General features: G+C 42.5%; 1 long non-coding RNA gene across 1 annotated transcript; it reads left to right on the forward strand.

Moving 5' to 3' along the window:
• The first annotated feature begins 14,676 nt into the window (after window positions 1–14,676).
• On the forward strand, window positions 14,677–19,428 carry LOC145394935 (uncharacterized). The gene is made up of 3 exons (XR_013896520.1): window positions 14,677–14,734; window positions 17,200–17,317; window positions 19,198–19,428. It is a non-coding gene; the product is annotated as an uncharacterized LOC145394935 (long non-coding RNA).
• The last annotated feature ends 4,213 nt before the right edge of the window (window positions 19,429–23,641 follow it).

Consider the following 23,641-nt stretch of genomic DNA (forward strand, 5'->3'; position numbering starts at 1 on the left):
ATTATCATTATTAGTATTTTTGTTGTTTTTGTTGTTATTATCATCATTAAGCAGTAGTAGTAGTTACAATCTCAGACTCATGTAAATGTGTGCTCAGTGGACTGCATGAAAGAAATTGACCTGTGGTAGTGTACATAGGCTGGGAGAGTGGTGATATCAAAACATACTGTATAGTACACGGAACTAAAGGCTAAGGAAAGGTTGAACGAGGGTGAGATTCCTTTTTTTTTTTTTGGACATAGATTTGATGATCCATTCCCTGAGGCCCAGCAGTTTTCCTTCGTACCATAGAACTTTGTATGTTACCAGTCGGCGCTATTGCTCATCGTCTATATCGGTGGCTCCAAACCTTTTCCATTCTATGGTCCCCCAAACAACTGATATTTTCAAAGGTCCCTCCTCCATCTTCCTCAGAAGAAGCGAACAGCGCATGGTCATTGCGATTAATATATTCGATATGTTAATTAAATAACTCAGGTAATTATACTAAGGACGCTGTTTCAATCTTCAAGAAAACCTGAAAGAAAAGTTCAGACTAAACTTACATTTTACTACTAATTTGAGTGCCGGCGGATAAATCCGAGTAAGGGGACACCAAAGAATATATTTCACGGGGAACTGATTACGGCGACTCAATTTGGTGCCCAGCATATTGAAACACTGCTTCACGAAGCCAGGTAGACAGGAATAACAGAATCACTCATAAAACAAATTTGCTGGTAACAAAGAAGCAAGCCATTTTCAACCAGACTCAGTCAAGCTCCTTTCCCCCAAATGTCTCCGTTGTCTGGAATGCTCCCCACGAGAAAGGTGACAGACTCATTACAAATTTTGTCTAAAAAATACGATTATGAAACTCTTTCTCCTGTGACTGCGGATACCAGCTCACATGGCCCCTTGAGAAATACACCATGGTACCCTAACGGGCCATGCCACCCTGGCTAGGAACTACAGGTCTGCAATGAATAAATCGTAGGACAGATTCCTTTTAGGACTGGTATGATTGTATTAGCTGGAAATTTGAATGAAACATCGGTGGATCTTGAGGAAGATTAGTAAAGTCTTTTAATGAAAGCCAAATAATGAGACTGTTCCTTGCCCTCTAATTGCAAACTTCTTTACTTACTTGGCCGCCTCCTTCTTTACAGTATGAGGATGAGCCAGTTTAATATTAGTTAGAGCCTAGAGTATGAAGAACACCAAGGTTTACTGTAGATTCCCAAACAAATTTACGACCAGTGCCTTGTCGTAACTAGGGTTTGTTTCTGCAGGAAGAAGAGATCTGAGGTGATTTGTAGTCTCGCTTCCTTTGTCCTTTCTACATAACAAAATAGCTCGCAAATTTTTATAGTAACTAACATTTCTTTTAACAAGAGGAACAAAAAGCATTGAAAGGTTCTACAGCCTTCTTGTTTTACGTGAATTGTAGTCTCGCTTCCTTTGTCCTTCCAACATAACAAAATAGCTCGCAAATTTTTATAGTAACTAAAATTTCTTTTAACAAGAGGAACAAAAAGCATTGAAAGGTTCTACAGTCTTCTTGTTTTACGTGGGAAACAAAGCAAATTTACAACAAAGGATAAATCACTAGTATCTGTGTAAATCCGGGCCCAAGGTTACAAGATTGTGAGGAATCACAGTGCATGACGAACACCACACATGGACGTAACCCATGAGTTGGCAGTTATCACAATGGCGTCAGTTGCATGAAAATTACCTGGACATCCCCGGGTCGGGTGTTTACAGTTCAGTGGTGTATATATATGAGTGTGTAAGGGTGGTCAGGCCTCACTTCTTGTCTCACTACGCCAACAACATGGTGAGTAGTTTTATATAGTCAGTGTAATTATATGATTTAGAGTTAATTCAGCCACAAGTAAATGTTGGAGATCACCATTTATATTTAATGTACTTTTGGAGGTTAAGTACTGATAACTTGTAAAACTACCAACAGTGAAGCAGAATTTATGTACCTGAAATCCATTAACAAAACTGGTAAGACCCGATGCCTGTATCAAGCAACCAGTTATTTCATTTTCCAACTTACCTTGTACACTTCATTTGCCTCATACCCAATCCGATATGTGTAATTAATTATATATAATATGAAAGACAAAACAAGGTGTCCAGTCAGGTCTTCGATTGGAGAATGTAATTTTATGTTATTTGGTCAGCGGATGTGTTCATAATGCCAAAATAACTCGTGACCACAAGGACCACAATGACAACATCTACCAGACCCATTCATCCCCATCACACTCACACATACACACACACACACACACACAAGGTCTCCTGTCATGTCTTCGGCTGAGGAATATAATATTATGCTTTTTGGTAAGCAGAGATGTTCATAGTGCCAAAATAATTTAACTGACCATTAGGACCACAATGACAACCTCAATAAGACTCATTCAGTCCCCTCACACACACACACACACACACACACACACACACACACACACACACACACACACACACACCATTTCCCAGTAATGTCTTGGATGGGAAGGAAGTAGAAACAGGAACCTAGACCAAAATCTGGTAACTATCAAATAGTACCTAGCAAAGTGGCACGAATATACAGTGACTCATACTTCAGATCTTAGAAGTACAGGCCAGACGATGAACACAAAAGTAAGCTTCATAATGTCTGTGGCATACAGACCACTCGGTTGACTGTCAAGTTGAAAACCATACACACATACTGGTGTGCATTTCAGTACATACATATTTTGTCATTCCATTCGTATACTTCATTTCTTTTGCATCCCCAGTACTCACACCCATAATATTGAAAAATCACACATTCACTTCCATTATCCACTCTTCTCTGTGTGACTGAAATTTAACCATACCATCAAAGGACACTCTCCTTCACCCATCGACTAACACACTGTTACTCCACATTCTTCTTGAGTCCTATAGGTATATATCATAGGTTACGACATGGAACTGATCTTAAGTGTTACTATATTTGCAGGTGCGGCTGTGCTTACTGACAACCCTGGTGGTGGTGGCAGTGGCGGGTGTATGTCAGGCTCAGGTAAATTCACAAACTTTCTCGACCTTATATTGCAGGCAGGTAGCTGGGGAGGGGGGCTCAAAAGGGTTCGGTACCCCCCCACTTGCCTAAATGTTCACTTTCTGACGGTCTGTTTATTTAACATCAGTGCAAAAAGAGTCACTTTCCGTTGTCCAAAAGTTTTGTGCTCCTTCTCAAAGTCAGTTATCCATACACCCAGACTCCCATAGCAAGCATGTAGCAGACTTTTGACCAGCTGGCTGCTATGCAAGTCCAAATTCAGCAGAAAACGACTTCCTCTCCCCTTCAAAAAGTCTGGCTACGGGCCTGTAATGTGTGAAAGTTTGTTGATCGAGTGGCTGATTAAAACACTGATCATAGCGCGTAAGTTTGTCTTCACTCTCACAGCCACATAATACTTAATAATTAAACTGGAGTGTTAAATTGAAGAAATAAAATAAAATAAAATATAAATTTAATTTCGTTAGTGATTCATTGTCATGGAGGTTTGTTTATCGTAGAGATTGATTTACTCGGTCAACAGGATTATGCCTTTTCTCGTTTATTCTTACTACCCACAGACGATTTTACTTAGGTTAGGAGAGGCGTCTGGTAGTGAAGGGGTTAGAGACAAACTCCATTGACCACTTTACTACAGGAGAGAGACACTCGATCACTTTACTATAGGAGAGAGACACCCCTCATCTGGTGGCACCGATATAACTATGCGGCTTCACTGCTGAATGTACAGTCATAAGATTAACTATCGTTACCCTTCAGAGCTATGCACAGTATGCACTATGACAACGACGAAATGTGGAATGACGGGACAGGAAAGTTTGTACCGGAATCCCGTCACTGTCGGTTATGTTGAGACAGATATTAGAATTTGTGCTAGAAGTAATAAAAGCTAAATAGATCATTTGGCCTCTGTGCATAGAGACAATACGTTTTATTATCCGGCACCGAATTCATTAAATAAAAATATAACAGAATGGTGTTGAGTCGGCAACACACATGCAGACAGGCAATGAGTATGTGCACCCATGCCAGACGTATGATAGTCATTCAGTCGATACTAGCTAAGTTAGTAAATTTCAATATAATAATGATACGGATTGCTTTCTACATAAAAATAAATGCAGAGCGGTTATAGCCCCTTGTGCAGTCTGTGACGTCTTCATATTGCATAACAAGGATATACCCCACACCATCCATATTAACTCTGAAGCATCCATCTGAAGCATTTAACCACCCATCTAAAACAAACAAATGAACTCGTGCACCCCTACTTTACTTAAAAAAAAAAAAAAAAAAAAAAAAAGTCGATGCTTGTAGATTTAATACCCTTCAAAATAATTTATTTGTTGTATTCTATAGATACTAAGTGTTGAATAGTAAGAAAATAATAAACGTGACGAGTTTCATTATCAATCCCCCGGCGGGGCGCTCAGGATAACGCAAACACGTCCTATTTATTTCTTCGCCATATGGCTCATTCTTGTTCATTATTCCAACTTTTGTAATGGGACTATGATATGGCAACACTAGATAGGGGAGGGGCGAACAGCAAGGACCCACCCACACAGTCCAGCTAACGTTCATTTTGCATCGAACATTCCTGGGGGTAACGATAGTTTTTCTAATGGCCGTACAAGGAGGATCGTCGATTACAGGAAGAGGACAGAGGACAGCTTCAGCCTGGAGTCCATCAGGTTCACACTTCAGATGAGCATGGGCCTACAACAACAACAACAACTACTACTACTACTATTACTACTAGTACTACTTCAGTTTATTCCTGTGTTGAATAAAACCGTCTGAAGTCAACAAAAGAAACAGAAAAAGGCATGACCCTGATGATGATATTAATACCCTCCTCCCACCCCAGCAGTCACGATGGTTTGGCGGTGGCGGTGGCGGTGGCGGGTGTCGGTACTGGTGCAGGACCCCCAGCCACCAGTACTACTGCTGTGAGGACAACAGCAGCCAAGAACTACTAATCACACCGACTGGTCAGTGTGCTTAGACTTACGAAACTAGTACTGTCGTGGGCCATCCTATACTTGTACAGTCAGAGAAATAACAGACTATCTTCTCAGAGTTTGACTAACGCATTTCGGAAAAGGGAACACGCAACAGAAGAGATGGGGCTCTCATTGCGTTTTTCTTCAGCTGTAAGTTCTCTTGGGACGAAAAGGGGAAGATATTTATTATTTGTCATGGTTTCACACCGAACAATGTCCTCGTGTAAGGGTGGTGGTCCAAAACTTAACAAGACTATACGAGGACCAATTTACGATGACGCTGTCACTAATGGAGTCTAGCGAAGCTTCTTTCGGTGTGATACTCTCGCTGTGACTCCCTGTAGAGTCTAGGGCAGTGGTTCCCAAACTGGGGGCCATAATCTGAACCGAAGGAGTTTAGCGAGTAGGTTACACAGAAACAAAGAATCAAGAAACTTGTTGGTAATCTGCAACAACACCCTTCACACTGAGTGGAATGGGGATTCAAATGAAGGAAAAATGAACCTGGCATGAATGTTCAGAAGCAAATGGTCTGGGAGGAGGTGGGTGTGTCGCAATTGAAGGCCATGGTTGTGGCAGATAATTATGACTCACTATGATAGCATATCATTTCTGAATTATAAAGTTATCAGATTTGTAAGATTCAAAGATCAGATCAAATTGCGTGGGATTAATACACTTTTTAAATCCAGTGAATTTTTTTTAATTGCTGAATCACCTTTTCGCAATAATGCAGTTTTTAATTACTCTAAGCATGGATTTTTTTTAATGTGCATATTATTATTCCTTTAGTACCATTTCAATAATTATATAAGATTCAGGTAAGACAAAATACACATTGCTTTATTAATACTTAACAAAAGAGAAAATAACAAATGGAATCAATAAAATTACAGGATTTGCTAGAGTGATTTTTATATGGACATGATGAGTGTAGGACTGTGGTGTAGACAGTCACTGTAGTCATGGGTTATGGTTGGGGAAGGGGGGCCATGGACAAGGATCATGTATGAAAAGTCGGTAACGACCAGAAAAAGTTTGGGAACCACTGGTCTAGGGGAATAGTAGCGCGTAAACGGAAGCTGGCTCACCGCTGTACAGTATGGTGTATTATTTTGAACCTGAGCCAGAGTCAGTGTGAAACGGAGGTCTGACAACACTTCCCCACAATTATCCATCGCAATTACTTGGTGTTTCAGGTGATAACCGACAACTTTGTCCATTCGTGTTACTGTCATTAACGAACTTAGGAATATGTCAATGCTGTCAGTGTACCAGGGTCAGGCCTCCACTACAATAATCATGATGTTCCAGGTTCGAACGGAGCACACTTCATAATCGGGAGGAGGTGGTCAAATGGTGAGATAGGTGATCTGCTGTGTGACAGTATGCGAGTTCGATCCCAAGCTGGAAAAAAAAAAAAAAAAAAACAATAATTTGAATTACATTTAAAAAAGACCTGACTGATTTTCCGGAAGATTTACCATATGAATAGAGATGATGATGATGATGATGATGAGTGGGAAATAAAGTGAGGATAAAGATGAAAAACGTGAATGGCAAGGAAAGTACTCAAACATCTCCCCCTCCCATCATGCTTGTATACACGTTTGTCTTCACTCGAACATCTACCAAAGAATTCACAGTAGAATTGAAAGAAAATACTAAACTGACAATAAGAGAAATAAAACTATCTGCGCTAACCTTGAATTCTTTTGAAGACTTGTATGTTTGGTAAATTCGTTAGGGTCCTTTATGTATATACTTCCCCTGCTCATGATGACTGGCATGTTCTTTCCTCGACTGCCTAATGACAGTGATAGATGATTTTAACAGGTTAAGCCCGATGACACAATTTTTATTTTATTCTAGCCATCTCCTGTAAATTTTGTTCAGTTTAAGGTGGACTGTTAGTACTGGAGAGGTTTAACATAGGTTTCATTCATATACTGTATCCCTGCTATACATCTTTCTCAACCTGAAGAAAATCGTCTGACGGAATCTAAAATCAAGTAGAAGATGCATCACCGTATTGATGGGGTTACAAAAATTGATAATAAACACGTCTTCACCTGACAGTGAGGCAAGGTTTTCTTTCCCTGCCCATACCTAGAACTGATATATGGACCTGGAGCGTGACTCTGACGATTTCGTGTCGTAATCTGAAGGAAGATCGAGACAGGAAAAAATTACTGTGTATCTAAATAACCCTTACGTATATGATAAGCATTAATTCAAAGCTTTCATCTTCTGACAGTGAAATTCAGTCAGTGTCCTTGTGCCTGGCCTTATGCATGATGATGATGATGATGATACGGTTAGGATAGATTTTTGTAATGTATTTTAGATGCAGGGGGATCCTTGGAGCGGTCTTGTCCGTCAGTCACTTCCTAAGACTTTTCAGACGAGTGTTGCTTCACTCCGTAGGCAATAGCGAACCCTTGTATTACGGCCCTGATGATCCCACCACCATGTAGTGCTTTTGTACTTTTAAACATATCCCGCCTAATGAATTAATGATGATGATGATGATGATGATGACATGCACATCTTCCCGACAGTAAAACCCGGGCGTTGTCCTCCCGTACGGCCCCAGTGTCCTCCCGTCCGTGGTGTGTTCCAAGCCCCGACCCAGTGTAGCAGCGACTCCTCCTGCCCCGGCAAAGAGAAATGCTGTTACGACACCTGCCTCCGTCACCACACCTGCAAACCACCGGAGAGATACTTTGGCTAGACTGTACCTACCCCCAACGCACCTGCATCCACCTTCGCACCTGCCTCTATTTCACCTGCCTCCTTTGCATGTCTCCAACATACCTGTCCCTCCACCATCCTTGTACCAAACTAGTCTCCACCTAACCTGCCTCTCCACTATACCTTCATACCTGTCTCTGCTCCTTATCTTCTACATCATGAGTTTCTTCACTACATCTGCCTTTCCCACCAAACCTCTACAACATACAGGACAGGTGTCATGACAGGCCTCCTAGGTGTCAGGCCACGCATAACTGGCTAGTGCTAAATGGAAACTGTTTCTTAACCCATCATTTCCAGAAGTCACCCACATGCTGAACAAAAGCATATGGAAGTAATAGGGGGAAAACTTGAAATACTTTCGTGGTGAAGAGGACGCGAGGTAATCAACCTTGGAGAGTTCATATAAAAATTCAGATATTGGAGATAACATAATTAGAAAAGAAAAATTATGATTATGTAAAACCCCAATGTACTGTACATGTGTTTAGGTATCATTTACCATGCTGCATACTTAAACTACAGTGCAGTGTGGCAATGTGACTTGTTTATGATTAAAATGTTGCCTTTTTTTAAAGTTTTGCTTTTTCAAAATGCAAGAATGAACCGTGGTATAAAGGTTTATATAACAGAATAAGAACAATTGAAAGTAACTTGAGCATATTAAACAAGGAGTATTTTTGTACTTCAGCGGTGTACATAATATTGGTTATTATCAGTTTCAGACTAATTCCTGTAAACCTTGACAGAGCACCAAAGCTAAGGTATCATGGAATCTATCAACGCATCAGTGAACTTACGAACATCGTTGGAATGCTTACGAAGAAGTAATAGTTGTTACTTTAGTAACTTTCCTCAAAATTCGCCACCAAATTGCTGAATGAAGGGAAAAAAAAAAAAAAAAAAAAGCCAGTTTGAGAGCCAAAGCTGAGTTATCTTGGAAATTAGCTACTGTGGACCAACGCACGTCGTTGTAAAGCTAACATATCATTAGCAAGCATGTTCGCCCGAAAGTGTTCCACACTTTCAAATGTGTACGCCTATGGGTAATATTTTGTCAGCCACAGCCACTTCTGTAATCTTGAATACTGCATCATTAAAATCCAGCAAATATTTTGATATTTGGATTTAGAATAACTTCAAATATCAGGACCCATTTTCGAAGCAGTTTTTCTGGTATTAAATCGAAACAATTACGTTGTTGAGATAAACAGATGTGTGTTGGTAAGGCTGGTGGGGGTGGAGGTGGGGTGGATGGATGGGGGAGGGGGGATGTGGGGGTTGGAAGGGGGATTTGGGGAGTGGAGGGGGGTGTGGTGGTGGAAGGGATGTAGGGGGTGGAGGGGGGGATGTGGGGATGGAGGGGAGATGCATGCTACAGCACCGAAGCCCGTAGGTTTACATGAACTACTTGGATCCATGATGTTGAAGCACATGTGTATGGCAAGTGATCATCCTGAATTATATACTTGGTTCTGTTAACTTTATCACCATGGTGTCTATCCTAGTAATTTACTCAGACATTTTAATTCAGAAGAGAGTTGGTCATAAGAGCCTGAGTGCAAATAAGTCAAGGAGGAGTGGTGGTCTGCCTCATTTGCACGATAAGTTTTAGAGCTGTCTTCCGTCCTCATGAATCAACACGGGGCGTCGAAACTGTGTAAAACAGTTTTAGAGTGAAGCCCCGAATACGAGATGCATGTGAGTTAAAGTGGGTGATTATTCCACCTATGCAGGAATAGTCATTTGCTTTTCATCAGTGGTATTGAGGAATGAATAAAATCACAGCGAAAAACAAGGTCCTGGCTAAAATAATCAGCATATAATCATGTCCACTTAGCATTGGCGTAAACACAATGATCTTTATTATCGACTAAACAATCCGGATCTTCTGGGAGTCGTGGTATGGTTGTCATCGCAAGTTGCCAATTCAGCGATTTTACAACCAAACTGGAGATACCTGCTTCAACTTACGAAAAGTTTTATGAGAATCTTACCAAATTTTAGCAATATTCTAGCAATTTTAGTTTACCTTCTATAGATTTTTTGCTTAGCGACTTTCCAACATCCTTCTGAGAGGAAATTCGTTAGGTCTGGCAACTCGCAGCGTTATCCACCTCTCACGGTACGTACGGGTTTGATGGGGTTACGAGGGGAGTGGACGGATACAAGGTGCAGACGGTGAAATAGAGGATAGTGGTACTTGGTAATAGAAATTGGAGGAGTGCTGGATAGATAAGAAGCCGTTGACGGTAAAATAGACATTCCCAGTCCAGCTCCCTCCCCAGGCAGACGTCTCGATGCCTGGAGTTCGAGCTCCCGTTTCCACTGCTCACGCCTACGACCTGTTGAGGGGGACATCTCGCAGTAGCTCGAAGCCGCCGGGAGCCAGTAAGATCGTGGGTGCGGTGGTTTGGTTCAATGTGAAGTCTGGGTACGGGTTCATCAGGCGCCGGGACACCGGTGTTGATGTTTTCGTACACAGACTCGGGATCATTGCACCAAATCCCCGACACTTTCGGCGTTCTCTTGGCGAGGGTGAGACAGTGAAGTTTCGTCTCCGTCAGTCTCCTAAGGGTCCTGAGGCTAGTGATGTCACTGGGCCTGGGGGTGTTGCTGTGCAGGGCTCTGCCCATGCACGGCGGCGCCCTACGGCCCAGAGACGTCGGCCTCGCGGTCCTGGGTGTTCTGGGGAGACGAATCTCCTTGTTTCGATGTGTGTCGCTACGGCCCAGGCTTTTAGTGGGGGTGACAAGGCTGTTTTGCGCGTTCTCCTCCCTCAGATTTTCGAGGAGAACGGGCTACCGGGCCTTGCCATCCCTCGGAGCTTTGCCGGCGATCCACATTCCGTCCTTCGTCAGGGGCGTCGTCCCCGGCGGCCGCAGTCGCAGCCACGGCCACGTCCACCTCGGCCTCGCACTACACCGCGGAAAAGGCTGCGATTGGATGGCCCCATCAACAGGGCGACTGGCTTGATTGGCCCTCCGATCACCGACCCGGATCCGACCACGGCTATGGAACTCGACACTTTCACCGTTTCTGCTGAGGTACACCCCTTGCCTACCGCAGCTGCAGGAGACAGGGCTGCCTCACTTGATCCAGCCGATTCCGTGGATCATCAGGGCCCTTCCTCCCAGGACTCTCCATCTGCTGCTGAGGGTGTGGCCCTCACGCCTGCTCCTGTGCCCGTGGCCTCGCTATCTCCACCTGTGCCTGTCCCTGATTGCTCTCCTCTTCGCCCTGAGCTCGTTGCGATCTTGCCTCCCCATCTTGCTGAGACAGCTGCTGTCGATCCTGAAGCTGCTCGTGAGTTCTTAGAGGCTGAACTCGAGCGTGGCTTCGTTGAAGCCATAGAGAAGATGAGGGGGAGCAATGATCTAGGCTGCCCATCTAGCCTACGAGACTCAGGGGATTTGCCAATTTACGAAGATCTCGATCGGGACTCAGACTATACCGACATCGACGATTCCGATGAGTTGCCTTGATTTCACCATCCTGCTCCAGTCTTTGCAGTTTGTGCCAGCCCTCTGCTCCTTTACGCTCGTTTGTCCCCGCTTTTTTTTTTTTTTTTTTTTCCGCTTTGTGCTTTTTGTTCTGCTTCTCCCTGATGGGCTCTCTGTTTGCCCGTTCCCCACCATGCTGTGGGGATAATATTCAAACAACAACAACGGTAAAATAATGGATAGTGGTGGCAGACAGCGGTTTGGTGTAGGTTTGGTTATTCTGATTGTTTCGGAATGGTGTTAGATTGTGGGTGTCCATCCCACAGACTCAGTGAACCTCCCCCTTCCCCCCACGCACGCACACAGAGCACCAGCACCACCAACAACAACAGCAACAACACCCACATCTCGCCCACCCTCATCCTCCTGGTGCAGTGTTGTGACTTGTGACGACTCAAGAACAACAACAGCAACAACAATACCCACATCTCGCCCACCCTCATCCTCCTGGTGCAGTGTTGTGACTTGCGACGACTCGAGAACAACAACAGCAACAACAACACCCACATCTCGCCGACCCTCATCCTCCTGGTGCAGTGTTGTGACTTGTGACGACTCGAGAAGACTGTGCCGTTCACTTGCTGGTTTAGGAGATTCGTAACATCCCTTCCTCATAGATTAATGCAGTATTAGAAAGATTTAGATAACATGCAAGAAAACGTTAGGTAAAATGACTCGCTACGAACGTGGTGCTACGGAGCCTCCAACATCAATGCATGTGTACTGTACGAACTATCCGGAAAAAAAAAAAAAAAGCCTCAAACCACGCACGGGCAAGGGTCATGTGTTTACAAGTTGGTGCTAACTGCCTTTGTGTGTGTGTGTGTGTGTGTGTGTGTGTGTGTGTGTGTGTGTGTGTGGTAATGTCCATCTCTGCCTGGTCCTCTGCGTCTCAAGGCTTCTGTCTCTCTCTTCAGTGGTAAGTACAATTTTCAGAGATGTTGATGCTTAAAGACTGTTATTATAGCTACATTTGCATTTTTAGACTGCATGTTAAGAAATTGTTTATGGATCTTGTGGTGTATAAAGATATAGTAATTTATATGTGCACGTTATAACAATTCTCCTTGTCTTGCATAGATTGAGAATTTTACTGTGCCTATATTTGATATATGTTTATGCTGAAAATGGTTTGATTGGAGGTGGATGAGGGTTAATGTTACAGTCGTACATGGATGGTGGTGTGTGTGTGGGGGGAGGGTCCTAACATGGTAGCCAAGTGATCTGTATCCAGTGCTTGTATTTCAATATTCTATTTTCCCAACCACGGTTACATTAATTATTTCATTGTGAGTCTTTTATTATTATAATACTGCGGACACGCTAACCTTTATACTGAGCATAATTCATATATCAGTACTATCTTTAATGAAAGCCAAATAATTGCAAACTTCTTTACTTACTTGGCCGCCTCCTTCTTTACAGTATGAGGATGAGCCAGTTTAATATTAGTTAGAGCCTAGAGTATGAAGAACACCAAGGTTTAGATTCCCAAACAAATTTACGACCAGTGCCTTGTCGTAACTAGGGTTTGTTTCTGCAGGAAGAGGAGACCTGTGGTTATTTGTAGTCTCGTTTCCTTTGTCCTTCCTACATAACAAAATAGCTCGCAAATTTTTATAGTAACTAAAATTTCTTTTAACAAGAGGAACAAAAAGCACTGGAAGGTTCAACAGTCTTCTTGTTTTACGTGGGAAACAAAGCAAATTTACAACAAAGGATAAATCATGAGTTTCTGTGTAAATCCGGGCCCAAGGTTACAAGATTGTGAGGAATCGCAGTGCATGACGAACACCACACATGGACGTAACCCATGAGTTGGCAGTTATCACAATAGCGTCAGTTACATGAAAATTACCTGGACATACCTGGGTCGGGTGTTTACAGTACAGTGGTGTATATATATGAGTGCGTACGGGTGGTCAGGTCGCACTTCTTGTCTCACTACGCCAACAACATGGTGAGTAGTTTTATATAGTCAGTGTAATTATATGATTTAGAGTTAATTCAGCCACAAGTAAATGTTGGAGATCACCATTTATATTCCATGTACTTCAGGTGGTAAGTACTGATAACTTGTAAAACTACCAACAGTGGAGCAGAATTTATTTACCTGAAATCCATTAGCTAAACTGGTACGATCTGATGCCTGTATCAAGCAACCAGTTATTTTATTTTCCAGCTTGTACAACACTTCATTTGCCTCATACCCAATCCGGTATGTGTAATGAATGATATATAATGGGATATGAGAGACAAAACAAGGTGTCCTGTCAGGTCTTCGATTGGAGAATGTAATTTTATGCTATTTGGTCAGCAGATGTGTTCATAATGCCAAAATAACTCAAGTGACAACAAGGACCACAATGACAACATCTACCAGACCCATTCATCCCCATCACACACACACACACACACACACAAGGTCTCCTGTCATGTCGTCGGCTGAGGAATATAATTTTATGCTTTTTGGTCAGCAGAGATGTTCATAGTGCCAAAATAATTTAACTGACCAGTAGGACCCCAATGACAACTTCAATAAGACTCATTCAGTCCCCTCACACACACACACACACACACACACACACACACACACACACACACACACACACTGGCTCAGTGGTAGCGTTCTCGCTTGCCATTTGGTAGACGGGAGTTCGCGCCTCGCTCAGGTTGGGAAAAGTTTCACTGACGAAGTGGGTGGTTACTGTCCCCCTTGAGCAAGGGGACGGGTGTGTGCGTGTGTGAAGGTAACAGCCTTGCCCTTAGATCGGACTATATGAGCTCTCAGCTCCATTCCGGGAGGGTAAAAGCTGACGATCACGACCATCAGGTGATCCTGACCGACCCGGTGAATTATACCATTTCCCACTAATGTCTTGGATGGGAAGGAAGTAGAAACAGGAACCTAGACCAAAATCTGGTAACTATCAAACAGTACCTAGCAAAATGGCACAAATATACAGTGACTCATACTTCAGATCTTAGAAGTACAGGCCAGACGATGAACACAAAAGTAAGCTTCATAATGTCTGTGGCATACAGACCACTCGGTTGACTGTCAAGTTGAAAACCGTACATACATACTGGTGTGCATTTCAGTACATACATATTTTGTCATTCCATTCGAATACTTCATTTCTTTTGCATCCCCAGTACTCACACCCATAATATTGAAAAATCACACATTCACTTACATTATCCACTCTTCTCTGTGTAACTGAAATTTAACCATACCATCAAAGGACACTCTCCTTCACCCATCGACTAACACACTGTTACTCCACATTCTTCTCGAGTCCTATAGGTATATATCATAGGTTACGACATGGCACTGATCTTAAGTGTTATTATATTTGCAGGTGCGGCTGTGCTTACTGACAACCCTGGTGGTGGTGGCAGTGGCGGGTGTATGTCAGGCTCAGGTAAATTCACAAACTTTCTTTACCTTATATTGCAGGCAGCTAGCTGGGGAGGGGGGGTCAAAAGGGTTCGGTACCCCCCCACTTGCCCAAATGTTCACTTTCTGACGGTCTGTTTATTTAATATCAGTGCAAAAAGAGTCACTTTCCGTTGTCCAAAAGTTTTGTGCTCCTTCTCAAAGTCAGTTATCCATACATCCAGACTCCCATAGCAAGCATGTAGCAGACTTTTGACCAGCTGGCTGCTATGCAAGTCCAGATTCTGCAGAAAACGACTTCCTCTCCCCTTCAAGAAGTCTGGCTACGGGCCTGTAATGTGTGAAAGTTTGATCGAGTGGCAGATTAAAACACTGATCCTAGCGCGTAAGTTTGTCTTCACTCTCACAGCCACATAATACTTAATAATTAAACTGGAGTGTTAAATTGAAGAAATAAAATAAAATAAAATATAAATTTAATTTCGTTAGTGATTCATTGTCATGGAGGTTTGTTTATCGTAGAGATTGATTTACTCGGTCAACAGGATTATGCCTTTTCTCGTTTATTCTTACTACCCACAGACGATTTTACTTAGGTTAGGAGAGGCGTCTGGTAGTGAAGGGGTTAGAGACAAACTCCATTGACACTTTACTACAGGAGAGAGACACTCGATCACTTTACTAGAGGAGAGAGACACCCCTCATCTGGTGGCACCGATATAACTATGCGGCTTCACTGCTGAATGTAGTCATAAGATTAACTATCGTTACCCTTCAGAGATATGCACAGTATGCATTATGACAACGACGAAATGTGGAATGATGGGACAGGAAAGTTTGTACCGCAATCCCGTCACTGTCGGTTATGTGAGACAGATATTAGAATTTGTGCTAGAAGTAATAAAAGCTAAATAGATCATTTGGCCTCTGTGCATAGAGACAATACGTTTTATATCCGGCACCGAATTCATTAAATAAAAATATAACAGAATGGTGTTGAGTCGGCAACACACATGCAGACAGGCAATGAGTATCTGCACCCATGCCAGACGTATGATAGTCATTCAGCCGATACTAGCCAAGTTACTAAATTTCAATGTAACAATGATACGGATTGCTTTCTACATATAATAAATGCAGAGCGATTATAGCCGCTTGTGCACTCTGTGATTGATTTACTCGGTCAACAGGATTATGCCTTTTCTCGTTTATTCTTACTACCCACAGACGATTTTATTTAGGTTAGGAGAGGCGTCTGGTAGTGAAGGGGTTAGAGACAAACTCCACTGACCACTTTACTACAGGAGAGAGACACCCTCTTCTGGTGGCACCGATATAACCATGTGGCTTCACTGCCAGATTGTACAGTCATAAGAATAACTATTGTTACCCTTCAGAGCTATGCACTATGACAACGACGAAGTGTTGTGGAATGACGGATCAGGAAAGTTTGTACCGCAATCCCGTCAATGTCGGTTATGTGAGACACAGATATTGTGCTAGAGGTAATAAAAGCTAAATAGATCATTTGGCCTCTGTGCATAGAGACAATACGTTTTATTATCCAGCACCGAATTCATTAAATAAAAATAGAACGTTGTAGAGTTGGCAACACACATGCAGACGAGCAATGAGTATGTGCACCCCTGCCACACGTACAGTATAATGGTCATTCAGCTGTTACTAGCCAAGTTAGTAAATTTCAATGTAATAATGATACGGATTGCTTTCTACATAAAATAAATGCAGAGCGATTATAGCCCCTTGTGAACTCTGTGACGTCTTCATAATGCATAGCAAGGATATACCCCACACCATCCATATTAACACTGAAGCATCCATCTGAAGTATTTAACCACCCATCTAAAACAAATGAACTCGTGCACCCCTGCTATACTAAAAAAAAAAAAAAAAAAAAAAAAAAAAAAAAACCAACGTAGATTTAATACCCTTCAAAATAATTTATTTGTTGTATTTTATAGATAATAGGTGTTGAATAGTAAGAAAATAATAAACGTGACGAGTTTCATTATTATTCCCCGGCGGGGCACTCAGGATAATGCAAACACATCCTATTTATTTCTTCGCCATATGGCTCATTCTTCTTCATTATTCCAACTTTTGTAATGGGATTGTGATATGGCAACACTAGATAGGGGAGGGGCGAACAGCAAGGACCCACCCACACAGTCCAGCTAAGTGAGCTAACGTTCATTTTGCATCGAACATTCCTGGGGGTAACGATAGTTTTTGTAATGGCTGTACAAGGAGGATCGTGGATTGCAGGAAGAGGACAGAGGACAGCTTCAGCCTGGAGTCCATCAGGTTCACACTTCAGATGAGCATGGGCCTACAACAACAACTACTACTACTACTACTACTACTACTTCAGGAGTTTTTTCCTGTGTTGAATAAAACCGTCTGGAGTCAACAAAAGAAACAAAAAGGCATGACTCTGATGATGATATTAATACCCTCCTCCCACCCCAGCGGTTGCGATTGTCTGTCGGTGTCCGTGTCGGGTGTCGGTACTGGTGCAGGACCCCCAGGCGCCAGTACTACTGCTGTGAGGACAACAGCAGCCAAGAACTACTAATCACACCGACTGGTCAGTGTGCTTAGACTTACGACACTATTACTGTCGTGGGCCATCCTATACTTGTACAGTCAGAGAAATTACAGACTATCTTCTCAGAGTTTGACTAACGCATAGCGGAAAAGGGAACACGCAACAGAAGAGATGGGGTTCTCATGTTTTTCTTCAGCTGTAAGTTCTCTTGGGACGGAAAGGGGAAGATATTTGTTATTTGTCATGGTTTCACACCGAACAATGTCCTCGTGTAAGGGTGGTGGTCCAAAGCTTAGCGAGACTATACGAGGACCAATTTACGATGACGCTGTCACTAATGGAGTCTAGAAAAGCTTCTTTCGGTGTGATAACCTCGCTGTGACTCCCTGTAGAGTCTAGGGGAATAGTAGCGCGTAAACGGAGGCTGGCTCACCGCTGTACAGTATGGTGTATTATTTTGAACCTGAGCCAGAGTCAATGTGGAACGGAGGTCTGACACTTCCCCACAATTATCCATCGCAATTACTTGGTGTTTCAGGTGATAACCGACAACTTTGTCCATTAGTGTTACTGTCATTAACGAACTTATGAATATGTCAATGCTGTCAGTGTACCAGGGTCAGGCTTCCACTACAATAATCATGATGTTCCAGGTTCGAACGAAGCACACTTCATAATCGGGAGGAGGTGGTCAAATGGTGAGATAGGTGATCTGCTGTGTGACTATGCGAGTTCGATCCCAAGCTGAAAAAAAAAAAAAACTAATTTGAATTACATTTAAAAAGAGACCTGACTGATTTTCCGGAAGATTTACCATATGAATAGAGATGATGATGATGATGATGATGATGAGTGGGAAATAAAATGAGGATAAAGATGATAAACGTGAATGGCAAGGAAAGTACTCAAACATCTCCCCCTCCCATCATGCTTGTATACACGTTTGTCTTCACTCGAACATCTACCAAAGAATTCACAGTAGAATTGAAAGAAAATACTAAACTGACAATAAGAGAAATAAAACAATCTGCGCTAACCTTGAATTCTTTTGAAGACTTGTATGTTTGGTAAATTCGTTAGGGTCCTTTATGTATATACTTCCCCTGCTCATGATGACTGGCATCTTCTTTCCCCGACTGCCTAATGACAATGATGGATGATTTTAACTGGTTAAGCCTGAAAGCAATTTTTATTTTATTCTAGCCATCTCCTGTAAATTTTGTTCAGTTTAAGATGGACTGTTAGTCCTGGAGAGGTTAAACATAACTTCCATTTATATACTGTATCCCTGATATACATGTCTTTCTTAACCTGAAGAAAATCGTCTGACGGAATCTAAAATCAAGTAGAAGATGCATCACCGTATTGATGGGGTTACAAAAATTGATAATAAACACGTCTCCACCTGACAGTGAGGCAAGGTTTTCTTTCCCTGACCATACCTAGAACTGATATATGGACCTGGAGCGTGAATTTGACGATTTCGTGTCGTAATCTGAAGGAAGATCGAGACAGGAAAAAATTATTGTATATCTGAATAACCCTTGCGTATTTGATAATCATTAATTCAAAGCTTTCATCTTCTGACAGTGAAATTCAGGCAGTGTCCTTGTGCCTGGCCTTATGCATGATGATGATGATGATGATGATGATGATGATACGGTTAGGATAGTTTTTTGTAATGTATATTAGATGCAGGAGGATCCTTGGAGCGGTCTTGTCTGTCAGTCACTTCCTAAGACTTTTCAGACGAGTGTTGCTTCACTCCGTAGGCTATAGCGAACCCTTGTATTACGGACCTGATGATCCCACCACCATGTAGTGCTTTTGTACTGTTAAACATATCCTGCCCAATGAATTAGTGGGAAATGATGATGATGATGATGATGATGATGATGATATGCACATCTTCCCGACAGTAAAACCCGGGCGTTGTCCTCCCGTGCGGCCCCAGTGTCCTCCCGTCCGTGGTGTGTTCCAAGCCCCGACCCAGTGTAGCAGCGACTTCTCCTGCCCCGGCAGAGAGAAATGCTGTTACGACACCTGCCTCCGTCACCACACCTGCAAACCACCGGAGAGATACTTTGGCTAGACTGTACCTGCCCCCAACGCACCTGCATCCACCTTCGCACCTGCCTCTATTTCACCTGCCTGCACTGCATCTGTCTCCAACATACCTGTCCCTCCACCATCCTTGTACCAAACTAATCTCCACCTAACCTGCCTCTCCACTATACCTTCATACCTGTCTCTGCTCCTTATCTTCTACATCATGATATTCTTCACTACATCTGCCTTTCCCACCAAACCTCCACAACATACAGGACAGGTGTCATGACAGGCCTCCTAGGTGTCGGGCCACGCACCACTGGCTAGTGCTAAATGGAAACTGTTTCTTAACCCATCATTTCCAGAAGTCACCCACATGCTGAACAAAAGCATATGGAAGTAATAGGGGGAAACTTGAAATACTTTCGTGGTGAAGTGGACGCAAGGTAATCAACCTTGGAGAGTTCATTTAAAAATTCAGATATTGGAGATAACATAATTAGAAAAGAAAAATTATGATTATGTAAAACCCCATTGTACTGTACATGTGTTTAGGTATCATTTACCATGCTGCATACTTAAACTACACTGCAGTGTGGCAGTGTGACTTGTTTATGATTAAAATGTTGCTTTTTTTTTAAGTTTTGGTTTTTCAAAATGCAAGAATGAACAATGGTATAAAGGTTTATATAAAAGAATAAAAACAATTGAAAGTAACTTTAGCATATTAAACAAGGAGTATTTTTGTACTTCAGCGGTGTACATAATGTTGGTTATCATCAGTTTCAGACTAATTCCTGTAAACCATGACTGAGCACCAAAGCTAAGGTATCATGAAATCTATCAACGCATCAGTGAACTTACGAACATCGTTGGAATGCTTACGAAGAAGTAATAGTTGTTACTTTAGTAACTTTCCTCAAAATTCGCCACCAAATTGCTGAATGAAGGGGGAAAAAAAAAAAAAAAAGCCAGCTTGAGAGCCAAAGCTGAGTTATCTTGGAAATTAGCTACTGTGGACCAACGCACGTCGTTGTAAAGCTAACATATCATTAGGAAGCATGCTCGCCCGAAAGTGTTCCACACTTTCAAATGTGTACGGCTGTGGCTAATATTTTGTCAGCCACAGCCACTTCTGTAATCTTGAATACTGCATCATTAAAATCCAGCAAATATTTTGATATTTGGATTTAGAATAACTTCAGATATCAGGACTCTTTTTCGAAGCATGTTTTCTGGTATTAAATAGAAACAATTACGTTGTTGAGATAAACAGATGTGTGTTTGTAAGGCTGGAGGGGGTGGAGGTGGGGTGGATGGATGGGGGAGGGGGGATGTGAGGAGTGGAGGGGTGTGTGGTTGTGGAGGGGATGTGGGGGGTGGAGGGGGGGATGTGGGGATGGAGGGGAGATGCATGCTACAACACCGAAGCCCGTAGGTTTACATGAACTACTTGGATCCATGGTGTTGAAGCACGTGTGTATGGCAAGTGATCATCCTGAATTATATACTTGGTTCTGTTAACTTTATCACCATGGTGTCTATCCTAGTAATTTACTCAGACATTTTAATTCAGAAGAGAGTTGGTCATAAGAGCCTGAGTGCAAATAAGTCAAGGAGGAGTGGTGGTCTGCCTCATTTGCACGATTAGTTTTAGAGCTGTCTTCCGTCCTCCTGAATCAACACGAGGCGTCGAAACTGTGTAAAACAGTCTTTACAGTGAAGCCCCGAATACTGAGATGCATGTGAGTTAAAGTGGGTGATTATTCCACCTATGCAGGAATAGTCATTTGCTTTTCATCAGTGTTACTGAGGAATGAATAAAATCACAGCGAAAAACAAGGTCCTGGCTAAAATAATCAGCATATAATCATGTCCATTCAGCTTTGGCGTAAACACAATGATCTTTATTATCGACGAAACAATCCGGATCTTCTGGGAGTCGTGGTATGGTTGTCATCTCAAGTTGCCAATTCAGCGATATTACGACCAAACTGGAGCTACCTGCTTCAGCTTACGAAAAGTTTTATGAGAATCTTACCAAATTTTAGCAATATTCTAGCAATTTTAGTTTACCTTCTATAGATTTTTTGCTGAGCGACTTTCTAACATCCTTCTGAGAGGAAATTCGTTAGGTCTGGCAACTCGTAGCGTCATCCACCTCTCACGGTACGTACGAGTTTGGGGTTACGAGGGGAGTGGACGGATACAAGATGCAGACGGTGAAGTAGAGGATAGTGGTACTTGGTAATAGAAATTGGAGGAGTGCTGGATAGATTAGATGCCACTGACGGTATAACAGTGGATAGTGGTGGCAGACAGCGGTTTGGTGTAGGTTTGGTTATTCTGATTGTTTCGGAATGGTGTTAGATTGTGGGTGTCCATCCCACAGACTCAGTGAACCTCCCCCTTCCCCCCACGCACGCACACAGAGCACCAGCACCACCACCAACAACAGCAACAACAACACTCACATCTCGCCCACCCTCATCCTCCTGGTGCAGTGTTGTGACTTGCGACGACTCGAGAACAACAACAGCAACAACAATACCCACATCTCGCCCACCCTCATCCTCCTGGTGACGACTCGAGAAGACTGCGCCGTTCACTTGCTGGTTTAGGAGATTCGTAACATCCCTTCCACAGAGATTAATGCAGTATTAGAAAGATTTAGATAACATGCAAGAAAACGTTAGGTAAAATGACTCGCTACGAACGTGGTGCTACGGAGCCTCCAACGTCAATGCATGTGTACTGTACGAACTCTCCGGGAAAAAAAAAAAAAAAAAAAACGCCTCAAACCACGCACGGGCAAGGGTCATGTGTTTACAAGTTGGTGCTAACTGCCTTTGTGTGTCTGTGTGGTAATGTCCATCTCTGCCTGGTCCTCTGCGTCTCAAGGCTTCTGTCTCTCTCCTCAGTGGTAAGTACAATTTTCAGAGATTTTGATGCTTAAAGATTGTTATTATAACTACATTTGCATTTTTAGATTGCATGTTAAGAAATTGTTTATGGATCTTGTGGTGTATAAAGATATAGTAATTTATATGTGCACGTTATAACAATTCTCCTTGTCTTGCATAGATTGAGAATTTTACTGTGCCTATATTTGATATATGTTTATGCTGAAAATGGTTTGATTGGAGGTGGATGAGGGTTAATGTTACAGTCGTACATGGATGGTGGTGTGTGTGGGGGGGGAGGGTCCTAACATGGTAGCCAAGTGATCTGTATCCAGTGCTTGTATTTCAATATTCCATTTTCCCAACCACGGTTACATTAATTATTTCGTTGTGAGTATTTTATTATTATAATACTGCGGACACGCTAACCTTTATACTGAGCATAATTCATATATCAGTACTATCTTTAATGCATTGTTCGGGGAAAATAAATTACACTGAACAAAAAGCGTAAAGAGAGAGGAATAGGTCCGTGTGGGTGGTGGGAATGAGAAGGAAGGGATGGAGGGGAATGGGTTGGAGTGGGAGGTGGGGTCTCTGCGATGGTGGTGTGGGTTTGGGAAGGATGGGTAGTGGTAGTGTGAGTTGGGATGACTGGGGAAATGGAAGTATCATTCTCGGCCACTGTTGTTTTACACAATTAACTTTGAAGCGTCTGTGCGGCAGGTGACAACACTGAATTATAAAGTTTTCTTAATGAACCGTATTCTGAGTGACTTGGGAGATTTTGTGTCGGCTCTTTCTTGGTAATTTATTGTAAACATGACACCCCAGTATCCTCTTGCATGTTTTTCCCGCCAACTATGTCGTTATTATTAAGATGAAAACAGCATGCAGGAGAATGTCAAGACACAACCACAAAGCCAGTCAGGAGACAGGGCGTGTGTGCTGGGCAATCCCCAGGTCCTATCCTCCCCCCTTACTATATTTTAATCAGCCTATACCCCACTGACCGGGTTAATGTATGGCTCGGCCTGCACTATAGGTGCAGGGAATCTGTAAATGAACGAACGAACGAGAATGTCAAGGTATAATATGCCAAATAAATCGCTAATGTCGTGAACGAAACCTTTGTCACTTAGAATATTGCCCAGTGTCGCTGGAGCAGGGTTTGTGGTTGATTTCGCTTGTGGGCACGACCAGTTTTCGAGCTGTCGTCAGAGACCATGCTTTGAATCCGGTCCTTCAAACCAACCTTTAATTTGAAGTTCTAGTTACTGAGATGCATGAGAGGAATTTGGGTGCTTATAACCTTGTATATATGGACACACTTATTTGTAATTTGTGTTATTAAGTGCTAATGAAGACAGAAACTCTAGGAAATGCAGGGTCCATGCCACTCCAGGCGAAG

Source organism: Coenobita brevimanus, chromosome 29 (assembly GCF_032717465.1).
Source record: "Coenobita brevimanus isolate Jiangsu-jjx chromosome 29, ASM3271746v2, whole genome shotgun sequence".
In the NCBI taxonomy this organism is placed as follows: domain Eukaryota; kingdom Metazoa; phylum Arthropoda; class Malacostraca; order Decapoda; family Coenobitidae; genus Coenobita; species Coenobita brevimanus.